The 17,658-nt window shown below is 42.4% G+C and overlaps 1 protein-coding gene across 22 annotated transcripts in view; it reads right to left on the bottom strand.

The window, feature by feature from the left end:
• Positions 1 to 17,658, bottom strand: part of CAMK2G (calcium/calmodulin dependent protein kinase II gamma) — a 375,935-nt gene that overhangs the window by 57,410 nt on the left and 300,867 nt on the right. The window lies entirely within an intron of this gene.

Below are 17,658 nucleotides of genomic sequence, written 5' to 3'. Positions count from 1 at the left end.
ACAACTCCCAAAGAGACTGCTGTTATACCTGGTGTCTGCTCCCACTGTTAATACATTATAGAAGCACACACACTCAGTTGTTATGCTTGCTGCTAATCTGTGCGAGACTGCATAGTGGGACTGTCTGTGAAATAGACCTCAGGTGACTGAGTCAAATGGCCAATCTGACAAGTGTGTGAACGCCATCTGACATAGGCAGAGACAGGTCGCATTGCCAGCAACAGGAATTTGTGGATATTACTACCTATCAAATTAGGCAGCCAAAAAGTTGTTACCGTTATTTTTTTGTGCCTACTGTTGTATGTGGATGGGGGCGAGGGGATAGTGTACCTAAACTAAGCAAATGTGTACAATGTGGCCATACCTTGGGCTTTTAAAGTGCCCCCATACATTTTCTCGCCCCTCCATCATTAACCTATGACCGCCTTTCATATCTTTGAATGTGGGCAGGTGCAAAAAAAATCCAAGATGGAGGGGAGGCCAGCAAAGCTGAGGATTTCATTTAGTTCAGTTCAAGCGTGCTTCAAAAGTGTGAGTGGATCAAATGTTTCACAACACATGCACATACAATAGATTCTTTTTAGAGTGTCATCAGAGACAATAGTTTTTATTTCATGCAAAAATGTGGGATCTGTACAGAAGCCATGGTATTCTTTACCAATCCAAAGTGAAGGATAACTAAATATCAAGTAAGTGCATTTTTATTCATGCTGCAGGCACTGCCCACCTGTCTGGCGGTTTTGCCCTTCCTGATAATCTGTAATTCATCTTCTGTATGTAGGTTTAAGGTGCACTAAACTGTGTGGAAAATAGAACATTTGCCTGTCTTTGTCCAGCTAGAATTTAGGAGTGTCTTCATATAGTGGTGGCTCGCAGCACTGCAGATCGTGACAACTATCACCACTGCGCTTTTACCTCTCAAAACCAAGCCATGCAGGACCCTCCTCCTTGCTCCCCCCAAAGGGTCTTGCTTTGGTTAGAATTTTACATTAAGTGTAAATCTTGAAATGCATCAATCCAACCTTACTGTTAGATCTCTTATTCCTCCAAGTCTACTTCCAACAAAATTGAAAAAATGAATAAGTGACAAATTTCAAGAACACAGTAGATATCCTATCAAGCAATTCTTCTCTTTATTGATATCGGACAATTACAATTAACACACGGCACATTAACGTAAACCTGTGAGGTTTGCTACAGGCTGTTGTGAATACCTTCCTATCGACAGTGGCATAGCTAAGGAGTTATGGGCCCAGGTGCAAGTTTCACATTGGGCCCCAAAGCACTCTATACATAACAATTGATACAGCTCACTAAAACCTGCCAAAGACAACCACTCTATCGAGGGGGAAGTATCTGGATCCTACAGAGGCTTCCTCTATCCTCTTCATCCAAGCTGAGCCAGCGAAGAGATTCCCAAAGTGTGGTATCTGTTTTTAACCCAACTATGTAATTGAACAAAAGTGCTTTCCAACACTATGCAAGGTCCGCCCACTCCAGCAGGTAGCCTCAGGTCATCTAATTATGTCACTTTTTATACAGTGAAGAGACATGAAATCAGAAAACACCATTATATTGGACAAGGTGGTGGAGGACTGAATCAGGTTGACAGAGAGTGTTTAACAAGAATTATACATTTCAGTTTTCCGGTATAGGTCGCAGTAACCTAGGGAACAGATAAACAACAGGCTCTACACACTGGGACAGATTTGTCAGAGAGATGTAAAAAAAATAAATAAGGCTTCAGCTTTAAATCAAAATAAAAAATTCTTGATGGTGTGCGCCACTGCTTCAGAAAGGTGTAACGTAAGGTAGAAACAATCAAGACAGTATTGTGCAGTATGTTATTAAGCTGTATTAAATAAGAAAAGATGTCATAGTGGCAAACAAATAATACTCTTGTGATATACACACATATACATACAAAAAATAATCATGCATAGAAAACACAACTCACAGCTCAACTCAAGACAAGTAATATAAACTGCTCAAAAAAAATTAAAGGAACAGTTAAGTAGAAGAGGCGGTTGTTAATCAGTTTCTGCTACTTTGGTGTTAATGAAATTAAGAGGGCAACAGTTAGATGACCACCACAACAGGAATGGTTTAAAAGGTAGAGGCCACTGACATTTTCTCTACTCCGCTTTTCTGATTATTTTTTCCTAGTTTGAATTTAGCTATGATCAGTAAAACTGCTGATAGCAGAAGGTGATTGCTGGACCCTACAAAGGTTGCAAAGGTCTTCCAACTCAACCTGGATGGGATATCAATATGTGCCATTGCTGGTGGTTTGTCTTCCAGCACAGTCTTAAGTGCAAGTAAGATATTACAGGAGACGGGTGATTTCTCTATAGAAGGTCTTTAAAGGGACTCCGAGCAGTGCAAAAACTATGGAAAGATGCATATCATTTTAAAGCTCTCTTTCTCCTCTTCCCAATGATATATAAACCGCCACCCCACGCCTTTTAGTTTGCTATTTTCGCGATTGAAATTGCTGCGGCCGCGATTTCTATCACGAAAATAGAGAAAACTAAAAGGCGTAGGGCGACGATTTAGGGGTCGTCACAAAGAGGATCTTTCTCCTCTTTCTGACAACCCCTAAATCGTACGCCCTACAAGGAGTGCTGCAAGGGCCATGCAATAGAACCTCCAGCAGGCCACAGGTGTGAATGTCTCAGAACAAACAATCAGAAAATGTCTTCTATTGGCCCACATGAAAAGGCCTGAAGATGCCAAGGAGAACATTATGTTGCCCGTAGTATTGTTTAACGTGAACAGTTTGGTGGTGGGTCAATGATGGTCGAGGAAGGCATATTCATGGAGGGATGCACAGACCTCTACAGGCTAGATCACAGCACCTTGAATTTCATAAGGTATCGGGGGTTAAATTCTTGGACCCATTGTCAGACCCTACGCTGGTGCAGTGGGTGCTAAGTGCCTCCTGGTGCATGACAATGCCTGGCCTTATGTGGCGAGAGTATGCAGACAGTACATGAAGGATAAAGAAAATTATAATACTGACTGGCCCAATACTCAACTGACCCAACTCCAATAGACCACCTCAGTGGCATATTTCTGTCTAACTAAAGTCACCAGGTTGCACCTCTATGCAGACTGTTCAGGAGCTCAGTAGTCTCATCAGGAGCATGCCTCAATGTTGTCAGGTATGCATACAATCTAAGGGGGGGGGGGGGGAGGGGTTGGGAGACATACAAACTACTGAGTAGTAGAGTAAGGACAGTTTGTTGGCACTGTAGTGTAGTTGGGGATAAATGAGGAGGGGCAGATGGATACCAGCTGGCTGCATCTGGTTAGAACGTTCTGGGCATGCTCTGACCTAGATCAGATGGGTCAAGTAGCAACAAAAGAATTGAGAGGTTGGCACAATTCAAGCGAATTTTTAATTCAGCCGTGGTGCATGTAACAAAACAAAATTATACATACCAGTGGCAGCAGTCCAAGCATACCCACTAATGAAAATTGTGATTTGCTGCAATACAATGTTAGCAAAGTGGAATATCCTTGCAGCATTTTTTACATTCATTTTGGAGGAGTCTAAAATCCGCTCTCTGTAGGTTAATAATTTCCATTTTTAACAAATGATGCGGCATCCTTTTGTCCCTAACAAATTAACCAGTATAATACCATTTTCACATTGGGATCTGTTAGGTTTTCAAAATGTTCCTTTAATTTTTTGAGCAGTATATAAACACAAAGTAATGGGGGTGAATACATGGAACAGCATTCCTGAATTTACGCATTGGGCTCTATTCACAAAGCTTTTTCACCTGTTTTCCTGTTTTCACCTTATCCATGTTACTTTTTTAAGCTCACAAAGAGCAAAAATATATAAATATATAATTAAGGTAAGAATAGTAATATTAAAATTAAGTTAATCAGGAGCAACTTACTTCCTGTGATTATTTTGCTTGTAAATGTGCTGAAAGGTTATATTTATCAAATAGGTGATAAAATAAGTAATTTATGAAAAGTTTTGTGAATAGAATCCATGCCTGCCTTCGGGAGGCTTACCCTGGGACTGCCAGGCAAGGTTTAGCTCTACCCCCCCAATCAGAAGAGGTCTGTATACCCCTAGAACTAGGTAATAAATATGGGGTCTGGAACCTCAACATTGTAAACATTGTAAATAGCAGTATCCCTGAAACACTACTACTATCAGGGCGATACAGATTATCTAACAGAAAAACCAGCGTAGATAGTAGGAGATAATGTCATAATCAATAAAAGCATAGTTGAATTCAGTTTTCAGAGGCTGAATCCTCTGTTTTAGGGCAGATGAGAGAATTTTGTAGAGATTTTGACAATGAACTAAAGAACTGGAAAACAACACTTTAACCCTTGCTGCCAGTTGGGCCCACTATTATAGTTATCTTAGATTACATCCCACTGCAGGGACCAAATCTCACCACCAGGATTACAACCCCCTCCCCCCCCCAATTAAAAAAACAAAAACAAAAAACTGGATAACTTCAATATCAAACACCAATCGGTTTTTGTATCATATTAGAAGGCTGACCGCACAAAAGGAAACAACTATAAGACAAATATACAGTATCTTTTGCCAAGTTTCCTGTATTTAGACCATGCCTTATTATGAATCTTGTTCTCCCTATTACAAGCCACAAATAGGATCTCAAGCTGCTATAATTACTAAAGTCTATAATGCTAACATTTCATAACATTCATATATACATTTTAACACTTCATGTCTGGAAATGTATTAGTTGCTTTAAAATATGACACTCTACCTTTATAAATAAAAGTGAGATTACTGTAAACATTTTTTAGATGGAAAAGTAGAGACCTTTGAGAAGGTGTTTTTGAAACTAGGCATCATCTTTCACATGCGAGGTCAAGAGCAAGTCAGAGCAGAAAACTGTTGTTTATTTTAATACATCCAATCATATCCTTCACTTTGTAGATTCTGCTAATGCATCCAAAAATATTTCAGATGACAAGTTTTTTTTCCCTAGGTAAAAGGGAACCTTCTCTTTATTTATGATATTAGTTCCATTCTAAAGCTTAGGGTTTTAAGAGGATAGACAATTAAAATCTTAGGGTGGCCATACACAATTCAATTTAAGGTTTTTTTTTTTTGAACAGAGAAATGTGATCTTTTTTTCTGCTTGTTTGAAAAAAAGAACCACTATACTATAACTGTATGATACATTTTTCCAAAAATATAAACCAATCAAAAATGTCAGTTTTTATGTATATCTTTTTTTCTACACATCTGAACAGACTTTTTGAAAAGAAAAAAAAAATCAAAATATTACATTTAGTATACAAGCCATCGTTTTATGGAAAAAAACCAACAAAAAACGATCCCATTGTATATGGCCACACTTAGGCGCAATTTCCACTGGCTGAGCTTGCTTTGCTTTCCTCAGCCTCTGCAATTGGAAAAGTGCATTATCACTAACTTGAATGAAAATCTCATCAGAATTGCCATGATTTTAAAGGGAAGAGGCTCCCCCCCCCCCCCCCCAAAAAGGATCTACTTACCCGGGGCTTTCTCCAGACCCTGGACGCCGACATGTCCCATTCCGCAGCTCCACTTTCAGGCGCCAGCATGGGTTCCCCCCTGGTGCAGTGGCCGACCTCCCTCTGCTGCGCAGATGTCAATCAAGTCCACGGTGTCCAGAGTGTACTGGGCTGCCCATTACACTCTGAACAATGTGGACTTGACTGACAGCGGCGCTTGCGCAGGAGCAGTAGAGGACGACCACGCGAGGTTGGCCTCTGCCCTGGCAGGGGCCATGGGCCGGCAGCTGAGAGCAGAGCTGCGGCGTGGGACATGTCGGCTGCCAGGGGCTGGAGGAAGCCCCGGGTAAGTAGATTTTTTTTTTCTAGGGAGTCTGAACATTTAAATCAATGAGAAAGTCTTTTTCAAAACGCAAACACAGCCAGTGGAAATTGGGCCTTAAAGGGAACCTAAACGGAGAACGATATGGATGTTTCCTTTTAAACAATACCAGTTGCTTGTCAGTCCTGCTGATCTCTTTGGCTGTAATAGTGGCTAAATCACACACCTGAAACAAGCATGCAGCTAATCTAGTCTGACTTCAGTCAGAACATCTGATCTGCATGCTTGTTGAGGGGCTGTGGCTGAAAGTATTAGAGACACAGGATCAGCAGGAGAGTCAGACAACTGGTATTATTTTAAAAGGAAAAATACATGTCCTTCTCAGTTTAGGTTCCTTTTAAAGTGGCCACTAACAATCCAATTCCTAGTGAAAAATCGTTCGAGCAATCAGATAATTCTGATAGAAAGAAAATTCATTCACTACACCATCAACGACCAATCTTTGCTTCCTATCACACCCAAGAAGAAAATCCAAATTTTGGTTTAACGAAAATGCAATCTGCGGACTGTTTTTATAATCGTTCATAATCGATTGTGCCCATCAACCAAGATTATTTACAACCATTCCGATCAGAATTTCTGATCGCTCAAATGATTTTTTTTTTGCTAGAAATTGCATCGTTAGTGGCCACTTATTAAAGTGGACCTAAACTAAAAATACAAGATTTCAGAAATAAAATCTATTTTCTAAATTATAATAATAAATAGCAGCCTTTTTTCAGCTGCATGATGACAAATATAAAATATTTTACATTTATTGGAGAAAACCCTCCCTTCCTTTCATATTGCCGGCAAATAATCCGGCAAACTGGTGGAGTAGATAGTGTCCAGCAAAGGAGGATTTGCTACTGGCTACCACCTGTATAACCCTAGCTATGCAGAGAGGAGGGTGAAAAGCATGCACTGAAATGCTCATAGGCTTGAAGGAGTGTTTATTTATTTTTGTATGTGTCAGAGTGGTGCAACTAAATATTTTGAATTAAAAAATGTTTGGTTTGGGTCTGCTTTAACTGAAGATGGACATTCCCTTTTAAAAAATCATGGTTAAATCGAGTGCAGAGATTTTTCCGTAATTGTCATTTAAGTCAATGAGAATGCCTTTTTCAAAACGCAGACACAGCCAGTGGAAATTTGGCCCTACAGAGACCTATTCACTAAATATGTACAACTAGTTATTGGTACAGGTTCAAGTCCGAGAGATGTCCATCACATATAGGGGTCTACTCAATCTTAGAGTTTGTCAAGTTTCTACTAATTAATGTTTGTTAGAAAAATAGAACAGTTCTTGGCGTTTAACCTACTTGGCGGTATTCCTGTTCAAGGCTCAGGGTGAAAAAAACATGCCGTTTTTGGTAATCACAAGCCTGCTTCGAGGTGAACGCAAGGCAGTGTATGCAGAGCTCTCCTCTCCAAGATCTGGATAGTTGCAGCCAGTCTTCTTCAGGTTCTCCAAGGCTCCCCATCTACCAAGTGAGATCACTATATGTAACATGATGTCAAACCACAGTGATCTCACCATGATCTCACCACAGTGAGCACCCCCAGAAGACAGGAGGAAGAATGCTGAGTTGGATCCCAGGGAGGAGAGTTCTGTGCAGGGGATGCTGGGAGATCTTTGGGTGTGATTTTTTTCCTGTATTTTATGCAGAAAAAAAATTGCGCTGCTTTTAAGACCCTAAAATCTGCAAATAATCATACTGTATAATAGGCACAGTTATAGAATAAGAGTTCTGCAGCATTTTTGGAGAAATAAGATCCTCCATTTTGTTTGGTAGTTTTTTTTTTTCCTGCGTTCTGTGTGTTGCTGCAAGTGTAAGCTTTGAGTGAAAATGTTAATACAGATTTGGTTTTGGCCACATCCCTTCCCCCCCCCCCCCCCCATTTACGATCTGTGTAGGAAGAGCACAGCTACCTTGTGAGTCTGAATATCTCTGGAAGCAGTGTTGTCCAGGCTTCATGCTGTAGCCCTCCTATCCTTTTGTCCCTACAGCCCATTATGTCAATGCAGTGAGCAAGAGTTTTTAGTTCCTTGAAGGCCTTGTTCACATTATAGGTGTTTTTGTAGCGGTGCTTGGGTCATTTTGAGGCAATTTGCCTCAATGGATGGTATAGGAAAAATGCTCACAAAATCACTTTGGCAAGCGATTGCGTGAGCATTTTTAAAAAAAACCCACTATTTTTTCCGGATTTTTTCTGGATCGGATAAAAAAAAAAAAAAAAAGACGGAAGCGCCCTGCAAAAGCACTTACAAAAATGCCCACTAAAACAAGCAAACACGCAGAAAATTGCCGGAAAATGCTTTTAATGCGGGGAAAAACAGACGGGACACACGAGCCGAATGCAATGTGAACAAGACCGATTGGCTGCATATCTGCAAGTGTTCCCTTGATTTAAAGGGGTTGGCTTAGACCTGCTTTTTGCAGGTCTAAGCTGCTTATATACCTGAGTGAGGACACTCCCATCCTGTAACCTCCCACATCCCAATTAACTCAAGGTAGTCCATCAAAAAACACGTAACATGACTACTAACCCTGGTCCACTTACCATCAAAGATACGCGAGGGCCCATGGAACTGGCAAGTGAGAGGACGCCAGTGTACAGTCACTGGAAGACTAGCACAGCGGCTGCAAAACTGGAACGCACTCCAATCAATCCGGATACTTCCGCGTTCCATCCACATCACACGCAACGTACCACGTAAAAGCGTCTGTACATATTTCATCCTTAAATGTTACCTTAAACCAGGGGTCATAGAACAAAGGAGACCAAGCGCTATCCAATGACAGGGTGGAACAGGAAAACAAAGAAAAAATTCAAACTCAAACAAAAATACGCCCAGGGTTCGTAACTTTAACCTCCTGGGTGATAATCCCGAGCTGAGCTCGGGGTATGTCGCGCAGGAGGAGTTCTCAGGCCCTGGTGGGCCGATTTGCATATTTTTTTTTTGTTACACGCAGCTAGCACTTTGCTAGCTGCGTGTAACTTCCGAACGCCGCCGCTCGCCACCACCCGCCGTGCCGCCCCCCTCCCTCCCGACCCCTTGCGCAGCCTGGCCAATCAGTGCCAGGCAGCGCCGAGGGGTGGATCGGGACTCCCTCTGACGTCACGACGTCCATGACGTCATCCCGCCCCGTCGCCATGGCGACCGGGGAAGCCCAGCAGGAAATCCCGTTCTGAACGGGATTTCCTGCTTACACTGATCGCCGAAGGCGATCGGAGTGGGTGGGGGGATGCCGCTGCGCCCGTCGGCTATCATGTAGCGAGCCCCTCCTGGGCGATGCAATTGTATCACCCAGAGGGTTAATAGAGTACTGTAGGGGGTTAGGAGGAAAGAGTTGAACTTACCTGGGGCTTCTAATGGTCCCCCACAGACGTCCTGTGTCCACACAGCCACTCAGATTCCCCGGTCCCGCCTCTGTTTCACTTCCGGAATTTGCGACTTTAAAGGTTGGAAAGCCACTGCACCTGCACAGCCGCATCCTCGCTCCCACTGACATCACCAGGAGTGTACTGCGCAGGTCCTGTACTGTCTGTGCCTGTGCAGTACGCTCCCAGTGACATCAACGGGGGCAAGGATACGGCCGCGCAGTGTTTTTCCGACTGACTCGCAAACTCCAGAAGTGAACCAGAGGCGGGAACTAGAGCATCGGTGATTGGCTGTGCGGGCACAGGACATCTATGGGTGACCGTTAGAAGACCCAGGTAAGTTCAACTCTTTCCTCCTACCCCCTTACAGTACTCTGTTTAAGTTACGCCCCAGGTAAGTTTAACTCTTTTTTTCCCCCCTACCCCTCTACAGTATTCCTTTAATGCTTGGGGAGGATGTCCTAAGTAGCAGACGTGGCTATGGGGAGGATGTCCTCAGTCGATCAATGGAGAGAGCTATCAGGAAAGATAGGAGTTAACTGTTGGCACCTAAGGTGGACAGGGAAAGAGGAGGCTTTTTTAATACATTTTACACATTCCCCGATGAGTGGTATAATTGCTAGTTCAATCAAATGGAATTTTGGATTCTTATAAACAGACCCTTTGCTGAAAAGGAAATGTGAGGACCCCAGTGTATCTCCTTCCAAAGGTGTAAACATCTGAAGGACACGTTAGTAAAAAGTGAGTTTAAATCCCAGAGTACCCGCACTTGGTTTAACCGTTCTAGAGTAGCTGGTAATTTCAGATGTGGATCAAGCCCACAATGTGGCTTTATGAAAAACAGGAAGAAACTTTATGCATTACGGACAAGAATTACAGAGTTAATTTTTTTTTTTTTTTTTTTTTTTACTGTCGGGCAGACTGTAGTTTATGGAATAGTTTGCCCTTGTAAATATATATATATATATATGTGGGTAAAACCACTAGACTGATGTGAAAAAGATTTCATGAACAAGAGTAGCAAGGGGGCTAAAAGATTGATTGACCATATGAGATCAGTACATGGAGGTTCTCCGGGCTGCTTGAGTTTATGAGGATTGATAAGGTGAAGCCGGTGGGGGGGGGGGTGTCTAGGGAGAGGATTTAGATAGGTCATTGTTTCAAATACAGACCAGATGGATTATGCGCTTGGAGACGAAGGGCCCGATGGGGGTTCAGTGACAGGGTCCAACTTGGAGTATTTTTGTAATCAGTAAATTTTTTTCTTTGTTTTCCGGTTCCACCCTGTCATTGGCTAGTCTTTGGTCTCCTTTGTGCTATGACCCCTGTTGTTTAGGGCCACGATTAAGGAGTTATGATATCAGTGTTTTTGTGGGATTATATTTCTTCCTTAGTGTAAATTTGTTTTTTACCCACAGGTCTATCTTGCTACTATTGTGGTGTTCTTGGTATATGATCATAGTAGGGTGGAGAATGGGTTATAGCTATCTGTGTCTCCCCCTACGAAGCAATACCTCTTCCGCTATGTCATAATGCTTGAAATGTTGATTGTGATACCTTATATATTAAAATAAGTTTATTGTACCTAGGCGATTAGTGATTGGCTGGCCGAACATAATGATGGCCAAGTTGAGATCCTTTAACTTTAAAGTTATTTCCTATTGCAGTATTTTGTATTTATTTAGGCCAACCTCTTTTGTATTAGCATGTTTTTAACTATGTTCTTATGCGCTATTTGTATTGTATACTTGAGTTGTAGTATCACTCCCATCCTACGGAGGGAGTGACCTTGCTTTTGACGGCTTTTTTCTTCGTTATTAGGTCGGATTGATGTAGTATTCAAACGCATTGTTATACGCATGCGTATGGACGGACGCTTTTACACGTTGCATGCGATGTGGATGAAACGCGGAAGTATCCAGATTAATTGGAGTGTGTTCCAGCCCGTTCCTTTTGCAATTCTTCCAGTGACTGTACGCTGGCTTCCTCTCACTTGCTAGTTCCATGGGCCCTCACTTCTCTCTGGGGGTAACTGGACCAGGGTTAGTAGTCATGTTACGTGTTTTTTGATGGACTTCATTGAGTTAATTGGAACGTGGGTAGTTACAGGATGGGAGTGTCCTCACTCAGGTATATAAGCAGACAGGTAGCTGGGGTGGATATACGGTCTTGAGAAAGCCTTCTGGGCAAAGCTATCTTCCTCCGCACCTCCGATCTTCTGTCAAGTGCCTGATAAGTATCATGTTTTTCCTACTTCACTGTTGACCGCTGAGAGTATTTATTAAGAAGACTAATTAAAGAGATGGCGTTTTACTGACGTGTGCTCCTGGAACTTCTATGTCATTTTGCAATACAATATAGAATCTGGTTTCTGTCTGAAAGCTGCACTGTCCGATGTATGAAATATACAGTGTGTTGGCTTTTTAGCAAGCAATCACAGGTGTGCATCAAGTCTATCGTGCCCATATTCTCATAGTATTACATTTGTTAGAGAAGTGGAAAATAACTTTATAAAGATCTCTTTACCAGTTCATCGAGAACGTGATTTACAAATCAAATGGAATCTGGCCAATTCAAGTTGGTTCAGAATGGTACGCTTCACACTTTGTCGGCTGCACATGCTAGAAGGCATGTGTCCAAGTAATGTACTCTTGGAAGAGATACATTTTGCACATTACTGTAAGGCTGTGGTGATGAGAGATGGCACGCCTTTAATATTACTCGTGCGCTGTTGAGCACATTAAGTAGAGCATCCAGTGTTAACTGTGTTTGTCGTAAACAGTCTATGAAGCGTGTATGTTCTTTAACCTCTGAAATATGAGCAGCAAATCTCAAGAGCTAAATTCACACCAGTCATTATGCCTGTGACCTTTTAGGAAGGCCCTATCTATCCTCCACTCTTATCACCTGTGCAGACATGCACTCTCTCAGCTTACTTGTGTAGTACTTGTGTCACAGAGATACTAGTATCTCTTCAAAGCCCACTGCACAGAACTGGGTCTGGCCTGCTAACACTCCACTGTGTCACAAGGACTGGCAGATGACACCTCTGATGACATTCTATGAATGCCACGTGGTCCTTAATGATGTACACTCTTGTGACACTGAGCGACCCAGGACATTACTACTTGCTGTAATTAGAAACTAAAGCAGCTGTTTCAGGCCTTGGCAGTTTTCAATACAGAAGACAAGTTTTATTTTATTTTTTTTTCATTTTTTTTAGCTGTCAGGTAAAAGAGGTTCGTTGGATATTTAGTACACACCAGGAAATCAGCGGCAAACCTTTCAGGAAACAAGTTCTTATATATGTGCTGATCAGTTGAGAACTCTAAATTAAAGTATAGACGTATAAAATGTCTCTTTCCATCTGATCCTTTGTTCAAAGCCAAATCCAGTGGATTCCTGTTCTTGTCACATTACATCAGTCAATTGCGTAAACAGATAGAGCCATATGTACGTAACAGATTACCATATTTTTCAGACTATAAGACTCACTTTTTTCCTACCCCATAAGTAGTGAGAAAGTCCCTGTGTCTTATAATCTGAATACAGGGAGACCTCGTCTTGCAATCAACCGTCAATACAAACCGCCGCCATGTCGGGGACTACCTGAACTGTCCCCCAGTGTCCTGCTCTCCTCCCCCTGTAAAATTAATTAGTGGCGGTAGACACAGGTCACTCACCTGACCTGAAGGTGCCTGCAGCGATCTGCTGCTGCCCCTCTCCATGTCGCTGGTGTCTTCCTGCACTCTTGCGCGCACAGTGTTTAAATGCAATTAAGCGGCTGTAGCAGTGGCCATCACTCACCTGATCCTTGGAGTCAGCACGATCAGCTGCTTGTCTCTACCACTCCTTCTCCCTACTTCCTGGCTGCGTCATTAAAGACACGACTGGCACTAGGGGGAAGGAGTGAGAAAGACAAGTGGCTGATCTCGCAGGCTCCAAGGATCAGGTGAGTGATGCACGCGGCTGCCGCCACATAGTTACATTTAAACAGGGTGAGCAGAAGGGTCAGGAGGACACCAGAAGACGACACCAGGGACAGTAGCCGATTGCCTTGGGCTCCCTCAGGCCAGGCGAGTGATACCCACTGCTACCGCCACTAATTACATTTTACAGGGACGCCGGAGATACAGAGGGGGGCAAGGAGGTGCAAGTGGGGACAGGATGTGGACAAAAGGGCGAAAAGAAGAAGGCCACAAAGGGGACACAGGAGGAGGGCACAAGATACCAGGAAGAGGTCACAAGGGGGGGGGGGGGGACAGGAGAAGGTCACAAGGGGGAACAGGAGGAGGTCACAAAGGGGGAACAGGAGGAGGTCACAAAGGGGGAACAGGAGGAGGTCACAATAATTGTGAGAGCATCTACAAGACGTCCCTGGACCAGAGACGCACAAGGTTTATTATATTTTCTTTCCCTGGGTATTACTAAACCTAGGGGCGTCACAGTCCAGAGTGTCTTATAGTCTAAAAAAATCCGGTAATATTTACTAGCATCCAAAACAACCAATAAAGACAATAATTTAGCAGTCATTTTAGGTTGGCCTGTGGTGAACCTCACTTCAGATCACCAGACAAACCAATCATTTTAATCAACTCATTCATCAGTCAGAAGCAAATACTGGACTTGTGTTCCAAATCTTAAAGAGACTCTGTAACAAAAATGTTTTCTCCTGAGAGGTACTTATCTCGGGAAGGGGGAAGCCTCAGGGTCCCAATGAGGCTTCCTCCTCCCCTGTAGCTGCAGGCAATCCTGCGCTGGCTCCCCAGAAGCGTCCCGCAATCCTCGCTCGACAAGCCTGACCAGGCTTGACATATTTACCTTCCCTGGCTCCAGCGGGGGCGCTGTTGCGGCTCTCAGCACAGAGATAGGCAGAAATAGCCAATATCTGTCGGGTCCACTCTACTACGCAGGCACAGAAGACTTGTGCCTGCGCAGTAGAGCCGGCCCCGACAGCGATCAGCTATTTCCGCCCATCACCTGCGCCGGAGCCGGGAAGGTATACATCCCCGCCGTTCCGGGAGCTTTTTTGCCGCCGCGGGACACGACGACGACGGGGGAAGCCTCAATAAAATCCGGAGGCTTCCCCCTCCCGAGGTGAGTACCCCCCAGGTGAACTTTTTCTCGTTACAGGTTTTCTTCAAACAAATCTATATATTTTGATTTTTATATTAAATTCAAACACACACACTCAGGCTTAAATAAATATATTAAATTCAAACACACACACACTCAGGCTTACCAGCCTTCATTGACTGCTAGGTCTGAATATCAGGCTGGCTGAGAGCTCTACAAACTAACAATACACAAATACAGACAAGTGGTTAGTAGGTATGATCAATGAGATGCAAATATTTCCGAATTCATGCAAATGTATGTACATTTTTATGCAAATATATGCAGCTTGAAAATTTACTAATCAATTTTAACCTGGGTTGGAATTGATTGGTCCATTTTCAAGCTGCATACATTTGCATATAAATGTACATAAATCTGCATGAACTCAGAAGTATATTCATCTCAATGATCATCCCTTAGGCTGCTTTCACAGTAAGACGTTACAGGCGCACGTTAGTGCAGCCTGTAACGCAGCCCCAGCGCACAGTAATGAAAAATCAATGGGCTGTTCACAGTGCCCACGTTGCGTTACATTGTAACGCAGCACATCCGTTGACAGTGCTGCATGCTGTGCGTTATGCTTAGCCGCGTTAGACTGTGCGCACATGCTCAGTAGTGTTGGGGAGGAGTGGAGAGCGGCCAGGCACATGGCTAATTAATATTCACTGCACGATGTGACGTGCAGTGTTTACTTCCTGGAGCGGCCGCTCTGTTCGGCGATTGGCCGGGCGGGACCACGTGATGCCGCATGCCTCCAAGAGTACGCATCACGGACGCCAGAGTGAGCTGCACAACGCGGCTCACTCTGACGTCCACATCAGAGAGCACCAGGCGTTGCGTTAGGGGCACGTTATGTGCCCTATAACGTCCCCTAAACGCAACGTCCTGGTGTGTAAGTAGCCTAATGGTTAAAGGACAACCGAGGTGACATATGACATGATAAGATAGACACGTATGTACAGTGCCAAGCTCACAAATAACTAGGCTGTGTTCCTTTTTTTCTTTCTCTGCCTGAAAAAGTTAAACATCAGGTATGCAAGTGACAGTTTTTTTGTCTGGGTCGGACTGGGTCAGACTATAGCATAACCCTCACTGCTAAGTAATCACAGCAATAAAACACTTTACTGTCAGCAAATGGCTTCGGAGAGCAGGAAAGAGATAAAAAGTAAATCATTCATAGATATGAGCTCTGGCATACTTCAATGCATGTGTCATTGGGCAGAGAAAATGAAACAGTAAAAAAAACTTAAAAACGAGTTTTAAATATAAATTAAAACTGAGGGTATCTAAAAAAAAAAAAAAAAAAAAAAAAAAAAAAGTCATTTTAAGGAGAAAGAGGATAGATACAATTGTTTTTCTCATCAGTTTATTTTCACCTCGGCTGTCCTTTAAAATGAAACATGCTGCTCTTAATTTCAAATTTTATAAGTTTGGGCAGCTCTAAATGAAACTTCACAGAAAAGGGTAGGAAAAGGGCTGAGCACGGTATGAATAATAATTGCTCAAACACAGTTAAGTATAATTTTGGACTCTGAGCCAGAAGTGAACACCATTATTCATCACTTCAGGCAAGTGAGTGAATCTACAAATCATTCCTTTATGTCCCTAAAATGACATGAGTACATGCAGAGCTGTTGGTTTACAACAGGTTTATAGCCTATTAATTTTACAGATCCATATTATCCAACGTGCAGACAGATGTGTCAGACTATCCTGGTCTTCATCATTAGTGCAAGGTGGAGACTAATGCTACGTACACACATGCGACAACGATCGTTCGTTGAGAACGACGAACGAACTTTTAATTGATGAAAGAACGACCTAAGTAAAGTTAGTTTTAAAAGGTGTGTAACGATCTGATTGTTAGAACGAACGTTACAGCACAAAAAGCAACTATTGCGCCTGCACATAAAAATGAGAAGTTTCACAGAGAAATTGTGAAATGCGCATGTCAAGCCTAGTACGAACGACCGTTTCCAACGATGTACTACTTTTGCAAACGATCGTCGTTGGTTAAAATCCGCCGAGACAGAACTTTCTTTTGTAGCGATTTGGCTCGTTCGTCGTTTGCCTTAATAGTCAGTGGTTCGTTTTTTGTAACGATCATCGTTGGTAAAGATCAGGGAACGATCGTTACAAACGACTATAGTCGCATGTGTGTACGCACCTTGAGATGGCTCTATGTTGTGAGAGTGTTCAGAGATATTTATGAGGAATAATAATTGCTACTTTATGGGTTTTAGGGGATTTCAGCAAAATACTGCTTTGTTAAACAAAGAGAATATGAAAGGGTGAAAGGGTTTTAAAGAGGAACTTTATCCTAGGATTGATCTTAATCCCAATATGTAGCTGATACCCCCTTTCCAACGAGAAATCTTTACCATTTCTCAAATAAATCATCAGTGACTATAGTATGGCTGATATTATGGTGAAACCCCGCCCCACAGTGTGATGTCATGACCATGGTCCTAACAGTTTGCAGTCTGTGAACCTCTTTGCATTGTGAGAAATAACAGCTTTTCCCAACTGCCAAGAAAGTACCATCTCCCTCTGTGCACAGAACTCTCAGTAAACGGACTTTATGTACAATCCCAAGACATCACTCATGCTAGTTGAGCTAGCTGTGGCTAAACCAAAGTTGGTGCACTCTGAACTATCACATCCCACTGCACAATGTGGACTGTTGAGTTACTGAGCACACCACCATTTCATATTTTTTCAGAACAAAGTGAAAATGGCTTTTTTAATTCACCATATGATTGACATTACTATTGTAATATCATTGGGATATGCACTTATTTTAATATATTTTGTTTGATTTGATGGTATCAAATCCAATGTCCAGTCCATGAAAAATGTCTCACCATGTTTGCTGGCCTTTGCTTTGTAAAATCTATGTTAATGGCCAACCTGTGAAAGTAGAAAAGATGAGTTCTGCTTATGTAGATGATCTTGGAATTGCCTACCAGTGTTTGGTCTTCATCTTTTGTAAAAAAATAAAATAAAACAAAATATTATATATATTATTTTATATATATTGTATTGTATGTATCTCCTATGTTGCATTATTTTATTTTTTATTTTTATTTATTATTTATTTTTTCCAATTTTTCTGTTTGTTACAGCTGCTCCTTGTTTTTTGTATTTTTGCCTGAGGAAGCGGGCTTGGGACCCGCGAAACGCGTTGCAATTGTTCTTTATTGTTGGAGTTCAGATTAAATGTTTTTACCATTTGATCACAGTGGTTGTGTTACTTTTGGGGAGGTAAGTCCACCCTTGCCCCCCTC

Source organism: Hyperolius riggenbachi, chromosome 10 (genome assembly GCF_040937935.1).
Source record: "Hyperolius riggenbachi isolate aHypRig1 chromosome 10, aHypRig1.pri, whole genome shotgun sequence".
In the NCBI taxonomy this organism is placed as follows: Eukaryota; Metazoa; Chordata; class Amphibia; order Anura; family Hyperoliidae; genus Hyperolius; species Hyperolius riggenbachi.
Note: the sequence above shows the minus strand (reverse complement) of the source record. Positions and strands in the feature narration are given on the sequence as shown.